General features: G+C 46.8%; 1 non-coding gene across 1 annotated transcript; it reads right to left on the bottom strand.

The window, feature by feature from the left end:
• Nucleotides 1-8,063: 8,063 nt before the first annotated feature.
• On the bottom strand, nt 8,064-8,137 carry trnak-uuu. The gene has a single exon. It is a non-coding gene; the product is annotated as a tRNA-Lys (tRNA).
• Between the last annotated feature and the right edge of the window lie 653 nt (nt 8,138-8,790).

Below are 8,790 nucleotides of genomic sequence, written 5' to 3'. Positions count from 1 at the left end.
CACAGCTAGCCATCGATAAATATTAATCCTGATCTTTTCAATAGCCAAATTACAATTCAGAAACCAAGTGCACTCGGCTGCTTGTAACATAGCTGAAAATGTGTTGCTGGAAAAGCGAAGCAGGTCAGGCAGCATCAAGGGAACAGGAGAATCGACGTTTCGGGCATAAGCCCTTCTTAATGTTGTCTATGTTACAAGCCCTGCTTGTAACATACACAACATGACAAAGTGGCTCAAAGGAGGAGAAATGGGACATTGAGGAGGAGTGAAATGTTTGCATTTGGTCACCTCCAGGATTGTTAGAAAACCAGGTTGAAAGGATTCTTAAAAGGTGGCTGAAGTAGTGGTGTAGCATAATAAGACAGCGGAAAATGGAAGACCACTTTCTAGTGGAAGAAAAATACATTTCTTATTTCTGAAAGAACTGTGAAACAGAAGAGGCAATGAAATCTGACTTGGGAGCTATTTCCTATTTGTTGAGGATGTTGTTTCATCATAGTCTTGGTTTAGAGCATAAGTTCTTTATCAGGAATAAAGGGTGGCCCAAGGGGGCTGAGAGATAAATGGGAAGGAATTGGGGCTGGAGGGAAGGTAGCTTTGAGTGCAATAGATAAATAGAAGTAGGGATTGATGGTGATAGGTCCGAGATGAAGGTGGTCCAAATACGTGAGAAGCAAGGTGGACAGGTATGACAGGTCAAGAGGTTTGTGTTGAATTGGAAGGTTGGATCTGGGACAAGATGGGGGAGAGAAAATGAGGAAACTGATGAAATCTCCATTGATACCATGTGGTTGGAGGGTCCCAAGGCAGAAGATGAGGTGTTTTTCCGACAAGCGTCGGGTAGCAAGAGTTTGGCAGTGGAGGAGTCCCAGGACTTGCATGTCCTTGGTGGAATGCGAGGGGGATGTAAAGTGTTCAGCCACAGGGCGGTCGGTCGTTTAGTTTCAGAGTCCCAGAGCTGTTCACTGAAACATTCCGCTAGTTGGCGTCCAGTTTCCCGAATGTGGATGAGACCATATTGCGAGCAATGGACATAATCTTATAAATAAATAGCATAAATCTTAGCCTGCCAGAGTTAATTTCTTTAACTAAATTAAAGAAAATTTTAATTAAATTGGGTGACTGCATGAAACGGTTTGTTGTTCAAATTAAAATCCTCACTCCCAAATGAGACAATGCCATGAATATCAGTGAACTGCTCTTTTTGTTAAAAACCACAAGTTCTCCACTTATTTTCACAACTTACTGGAATTCACACCTGCACATTCAATGTCAAACTCTGACATCAGAAATGAAATTACACCATTAATTTTGACTTACAATATTCGAACAAACAAATTAATAACACACAGTGAATTCCAAGACTGATTAATATGAAATTAATTTGACCAAAAAAAATATAAAATCAAGATGGGAGATAAGAAATGGGCGAAGGGCATAAGGCAAGAAATGCATCATCATAGAGGGTGCTCCTCCAGGGAGTGCATTTTACGAACTACCACTGCTAAATATAAACACTCTGATATGATCCTCCGGTTTTAATGTAAACCATAGCACCGTACAGTCGGTACCATGTGAATAAGTTAATAGATACAAGCCTTGAGCAAATCCAACCTCCAGCCTTACCCCCCGCTCTTTGGAGCTCGGACCTTCCTCCAGCTCCGGGGGATTGTTGCCACTGCCACTTCTCCACTAAAGAAACTTTGGGAAGCGGATGCAAAGGCAAGATACAGAACAGAGCACCTTTTTAAATGAAAACTTACGGAGACATTGAGCAATAGCATCACACGCTTTTGACCCGTCGACCTCTGGGTTATCTGCCCAGCACACTCACGCAGCACTACTCTGCACTTGGGCTCCTAGCAGCTGGATTGTGCATCAGTTTAAAGTAGGTCCTATATCCCTGATTACATCGGTACACAAGGCAGTGATGAAAGGTTTCAGCACACTGGCCTTCATCAATTAGGGAATTGAGTATAGATGTTGGCAAGTTCTGTTGTAGGTATACAGGACGTTGATGAGGCTACACCTGGAATATTGTGACCAGTTTTGGTCTCCTTGGTATTCTGACTTCTGACTTCTTCAACTCTGGGTTTGTGTTGAATTTGATGGGATACTTTGTCCAACTCAGCATGTTTAAACAGTATCGCTCAGAGGGATTCATTTGATACTTTTGAGGAGGTGAGCTCAACAAGATTGAACTATTCAAAGTTACTTGGACTCTATTTTAAACTTACATCAGTACCAGTAGTCAGAGACACGAACAGCATGGAACAGACCCTTTGGTCCAACTTGTCCATGCTGACCTGATATCCTAAATTAATCGAGTCCCATTTGACAGCATCTGACCCATATACTCTGGCAGCTCATTTCATATATATACCACCCTATGCATGAAGAAGTTGTCCCTTTCATATATTTCGCCTCTTACCCTAAACCTATGCCCTCTAGTTCTGGACTGCCCCACCCCAGGGAAAAGACCTTGTCTATTATCCTGTCCATGCCCCTCATGATTCTGTAATCTCTATTAGGTCACTCCTCTGCCTCCGATGCTGCAGTGAAAACAGCCCCAGCCTATTCAGCCTCTCCCTGTAGCTCAAATCCTCCTGTAGTCAAATTGTCAATTGTTTTAATACATGTCATCTGTCAATAAAACAAAACGTTGCATTATAACAGCAAGGCATTGAGTACTCAAAGTGCACTGAATAGGCTTTGACAGTTTTCCTTTACTGTTGGAAAATCAGATTAAAAGTCAGCACGCTGCACATTGACCAGGGTGCAACATTCCTGTAAATCCTGTTTCTCATAGAGACGTCAACGTTTCAGTCCTGAAGAAGGGTTAATACCCAAAACGCCGACTTCTCCACATCCTGGTGCTGCCTGGCTTGCTGTATTCTCCCAACCTCCTGCTTGCTTACTTCGGGGTGCAATATGTAGTGGCTCAGTGGTTACCACTGCAGCCTCACAGCGCTGGAGACCTAGGTTTGATTCCTCCCTTGGGCGGCTGTCTGTGAGGAGTTTGCATATTCTGCCAGTATCTGCGTGGGTTTTCTCTGGGTGATCCTGTTTTCTTCCATAAACCAAAGATGTGCAGGTCATGTGCAGTGGCCATGCTTAATTGCCCATAGAGTTAGGTACATTAGTCAGAGGTAAATGGGTCTGGATGGGCTACTCTTCGGAGGGTCGCTGTGGACTTGTTGGGACAAATGGACTGTTTCCACACTGTAGCTAATCTCATCTGCACTACTTTTGTCACTAACGAATGGCAGAGTAGACTCGACGGGCTGAATGGCCTAACTTCTGCTCTGATGGTCTTGCGGTCTTAGGTTTCTCTGGATCATTTCATTTGCAATGTGCAGTCCCGGGCTCAATGAGCAGCAGTATCCACTGAAAGCAAAGCTCATAGGATGGTTGAACTTCAGCAATGTGGGAACTTCAGCCCAACACGTCTGCACTAATATTGCGAAGAGTAACCCAGTCAGATCCATTTTCCTACACTCCATAGATTGCACACAGACCCCCAAGGGTGAAATTATTCCTGGGTTCCCGGTGCCATGCAGCTGCAGTGCTAGCCCTGTGCCATCATGGGGTTGTGATTGTGGGGCGTGGGGGAGACAATTGCAGTCCAGCAGGAAACAAAACAGCCCATCTACTCTCCCACTGCACCCACTGTCAGACCTGGCATGAGGTTCAGTCCTGGGGTGTGACCCAAGGCAGCGTCACGGGTGGGATCTGATTGCTGGGAGCGTTGGTGCCCACGCTGGTGCTTCCGCAAGTTGCGGAAAACATGAACCTCTTCCCACACTCGGGCCAGCAGAAAGGCCCCTCCCGGTGTGGACACCCTGTTCCTTCAGCAGGGCGGAGGAATTCTTGAAGGCCTTCCCGCACTTAGGGCAGCATAATGGCCTCCCCCTCCCACCACCCGTGTGGACCAGCTTGTGCTTCAGCAGTGTGGAGGAGCGGGTAAAGCCCTTCCCACACTCGGGGCAGGAGAACGGCTTCTCCCAGGTGTGAACAGACTGGTGCCTCAGCAGAGCTGAGGAATTGCTGAAGGCCTTCCTGCACTGAGGGCAACTGAACTACCTCTCCCCCATGTGGACCCACCAATGGGCCAGCAGGTCGAAGGAAAGAGCAAAGCCCTTCCTGCACTCGGGGCAGAATAACGGCCTCTCCTCAGTGTGGACCCACTGATGTCTCAGCAGGGGGGAAGAACTGCTGAAAGCCATCTCGGACTTGGGCCCGGAGAACAGCCTTCCCCGGTGTGGACCAACTGGTGCGTCAGCAGTGCAGAGGGATCACTGAAGGCCTTCCCACACTCAGGGTAGTAGAATGGCCTCTTCCCATCTGTGGACCCATTGGTGCTTCAGAACCCTTTCAAATTTCACAATATCCTTCTGATGCGAGGGAGAGCAGAATTGCACACAATATTCCAAAAGTGGTCTAACCAAAGTCCTGCACAGCCACAACATAACTTCCCAACTCCAATACTCAGTCAGAGGATTGTGAAAGCTTTCAAAACTCACAAAAAACAAACAGGAAAGAATGGAGTGACAAACCGAAGTTTTGAGAGTCAGCTTGGAAGCATCAATGAGAAATCGGCGGACTGGGTTTATTGGGTACCCGTTCTCCTTTAATACACTATATACGTATTTCTCTTGTGCTCTTCGTAGTTTCTCTGTGCTGCAATGTGCAGTGGCTCAATGAAATAATGTCCTGATGCAGCTTCGTTTGTGGGTGTTGGGATGATTGCTTCTGCAGTTAGGTATTTGGTTTGTTTGTGTTGTTTTTCTGTAGACGCTAGTTTGAAGTTCCCCATTGACTGTTCGCTCTACTATGACATCTACGAATGGCACTTTGTTGTTGTTCTCCTCCTCTTCAAACCAGGAGCTCCCCTCAGGCCCATAATCTCACGACTTGGAACACCAATATACAGACTAGTCAAAGGCCTCCACTGAAGACTAAAACACCAAGTCAAAGATTCACGCCACTCCATTTACTCCATCCAAGAATGCCTGAACACCAAATACACTAAGATAGAAGAGGATGGAATAATGATGTCCTTTGACATAACAGCTCTGTTCACATTCCAAGCCAACAGCCCTTCCAACGATCAAACCCAAACTTTGGGTCCGCTACAGCGATGACACTTTTGTCATCAAAAAATGAAACAAATGAGAAGAAACCTACAACACCATCAACAATATCCTTATGGGCATAAAATTCATAAAAGAGGAGAACAACAACAAAGTGCCATTTCTAGATGTCACAGTAGAGCGAACAGTCAATGGTAAATTCAAAACAGCGTCTACAGGAAAACATCGCACACGAACCAAGTACTTAACGACACAAGTAATCATCCCTATACATACAAACAAATCTGAATCAGGACATTATTTCAACAAGCCACTACACACTGCAGCACCCAGGAACTATGAAGATCAATAAATAACTGTACAGCCCATTCAAAAGGAACGGCTGGCAAATCAACACGCCGAAGATTGCTTTCCTGACTGGGAATCGAACCCGCGCCGCGGCGGGAAAACCGCCGAATCCTAACCACTAGACTACTAGGGAGATGCGGATGCGTCTTCGTAGCTCTACTGAAAATTGCTTCGCTGCCCGGGAATCAAACCCGGGCTACGGTAGTAAGAAGACTTTCACATGTACATCCACCAATGTAATTTTTTGTACCCATTGCTCCCGATGCGATCTCCACAACATTGGGGAGACTGGAGAGTCAAGTCACATCTCGGGGACACCCGCACCAATCAACCCCATCGCTCTCAGGCCCAACATTTCAAACCCCCCTCCCACTCTGCCGAGGACATGCAGGTCCTGGGCCTCCTTCATCGCCGCTAATCCCCACCCGACGTCTGGAGGAAGAACACCTCATCTTCCGCCTCGGAACACTTCAACCCCAGGGCATCAATGTGGACTTCAGCAGTTTCCTCATTTCCTCTCCCCCCACCTTACCTCAGTTCCAACCTTCCAGCTCAGCAGTGACCTCATGACCTGTCCTACTTGCCAATCTCCCTTCCCACCTGTCCGCTAAATCCTCCTCTCTGACCTGTCACCTCCATCCCCACCACCATTCAGCTATTTTACTCTTTACTACCTTCGCCCCAGCACGCCCCCCACCCCCAATTGATCTCTCCACCCTGGAGGCGTCCTGCCTCTATTCCTGATGAAGGGCTTTTGCCCGAAACGTCGATTTCCCTGCTCCTCGGAAGCTGTCTGACCTGCTGTGCTTTTCCAGCACCACTCTGATCTAAACTCTGGCTTCCAGCATCTCCAGTCCTCACTTTTGCCGACCCAATAAACCCAGTCTGCCGATTTCTCATCAACAAATTGACACAAGCAGACACAACGTGTGCAGAAACCCTAGCCACATGACCTTATATTAAATGCATCTGTTAAATGATGTCCAGACAACTCAAACCTCTCAGCATCATGGTGGCCCACAAACCTACCAACACACTTGAACAGCGGCTAATGTATCTGAAATACCCAATACAAACAACCAGCAAACGAATGTTATTTACAAAATACCATACAAGGAAATAGAAACATGAACTCTGCCGCACAGTTCTCTGTGGCAAGAAATGCTTGGATGAGCTGAGGAAGATTTTTTCAACCAACACGAATCGACACTGACTGGACAGCCATTTACAATCACCCCTGTCAGCCCAGGGTGGAAGATCCGAAGGGATAAACAGTTTTCTTATTTTCTGAAGATTCACAAATATGAGACTGGGTTTCGGTGTTTGTTCCCTTTCCACTCCCAGGGGGCGCAGTGGTTGGGCTGGTGAGTTGGGGAAAGTGAAATGTGCCCGTGAGCAGCGTTTGGGGCTATTTGAGCTTCCCCTCCTCCGACATCGCTGTGACGTGACTCTCATGTTCTCAGGGACACTTTCTGACGCGAGACAGTGAAAAGAGTCTCATTCCCGCAGATCAGGAATTCCAACCGGCTCCAGGACAATGATAAAGATTAATTGAGGTGTTTGAAGAAGCTGTGAGCTGCATTTCAAACAGTAGGTGGAGTCAGATGCCTCATCCATTGCGCCCCCGGCCCTGTGCGTACCTGACGTCGCCATGCTGCAGAATTCTGACGTTAACACGGACATGCGCAGCAATGGGAACATTCACAAGGTGAACAACCAAAGATAATCACCGTCACTGATTCCCTTCCACAGGCCCAACTTTGCGAAGCAGTATCTTTCACTGGCAAATAAAACACATTCATCCTCAGGTGCCTGCTCCATTTCGACTACGACTTCACGCCCCTCACCGTTCTCGTCTCATTTCCAAACACTTGAGGTTCATAGCCTCAAAAGCAGATCTGTGGGTTTCTGCTTGTTCCCCCTGACAGGCAGTGCGTTGTAGGTTCTCGACCAGTCCCAACGTGATTGAAATATTTCAAACCCTCCACCGATTTGCATCTTTAAAAAGCCGTGGAGCAATCTCCCTTTCTTTTTAACGACAGATCTCAACTTTAGTCGGCAGGGTTTACACCTGCGTGGCGAAACCGCAATGGATTTCATGTCCATCGCATTCACCACTCGGCCCACCAATACAGAACCATACTAACAGCTTCATTTCCCATGTCTCTCTGCCTGTGGAGCTGAGAAAGAGTGAATCGTTGCAGAGTTTGATTGAATCCAAACACTTCACAGGTTTCGAAAGGGTTAAATATCTGCAAATAGCGAGTCTGGGTGTTTCATCCCGAAAGATGAAATGGACGTTCAGTTAAAAACAAAACCAGAAATTGCATGAGTAACTCAGCAGGTCAGGCAGCATCTATGGAAAGAGAATTAGAGACATTTCAGAACTCGTTTTTTCTCATCCAGGCACAGCCAAACCTGCTGACTTTCTCCATAGTTTCACTTTCTGTCACGGACTCTCAGCATTCGCAGTCCTTTACGTTAGAAATTCAATCAATTCAGAAACCCCTCAGTGCTTCCTCAGTGGAGAGGATTTCCGTTTGGGAAACATTTTCCTGACACCGTTAAAAACGCGCACCTTCGCAGCCAAGAAAGCGGAAGGAGCGAGAACAACAAACGCTCTGACTCGGGCTGGTCTCGAACCAGCAACCTTTCGGTTAAAAACCGAACGCGCTGACCAATTGCGCCACAGAGACAGGCCCGGGGGGCTGTCGCACCGTCTCGTTGAGGAAGCGACTATTCAATTAATAAATCAACTTGCCCTGCCCAGAATTACCATTGTCTTCTATCAGTTTTACTTTTCCATAATAGAGCCTGGGACATTCATTGTGGAGACATGGGGACAGTCTGATCCCACCATCTGCAGGCATATCCATGTCACGAGGAACTAGCCCTTCTACACCAGGGCCATCGCCCTGCGAGCCTTTTAGTGTATTGCCTATTCCCGAATTTTCTCATTGGTCCCGAGCCGAGAAGGGGTTTGAATTCCTGATGTGCAGAGAATTCTTTCAATGTCTCAGATCAGTTCCTGTCCAGAGAATCTCCCGGCCTCTTAAACAAGGGGACGTGTCTGGACTGTCACTGCTCAGTCGAACAGTTCATCCTTCGTTCTCCTCGAATTCCACTTCCTAAAGAGTTTCCAAAGATGCACAAAGCTGGAGACTGGGATTGCTGTTTTACTTCCTGAACATTTTTCCACCTGCTAACTGACAATATTTTGCCCAAAACTCTTCCCCATTGTAACACTTGCATCATGTCCAGGGATGAGGAATTTGAAATTTGTGGAGATATTTCCCAAGTTTGGGAATGTTCTCTTTGGAGCAAAGAAGGTTAACTGGAGATTCCCAGG

This window comes from Chiloscyllium plagiosum, unplaced genomic scaffold (genome assembly GCF_004010195.1).
Source record: "Chiloscyllium plagiosum isolate BGI_BamShark_2017 unplaced genomic scaffold, ASM401019v2 scaf_58416, whole genome shotgun sequence".
Lineage (NCBI taxonomy): Eukaryota > Metazoa > Chordata > Chondrichthyes > Orectolobiformes > Hemiscylliidae > Chiloscyllium > Chiloscyllium plagiosum.
The sequence above is the reverse complement of the archived record's forward strand: the minus strand, read 5'-3'. Positions and strand labels throughout refer to the sequence as shown.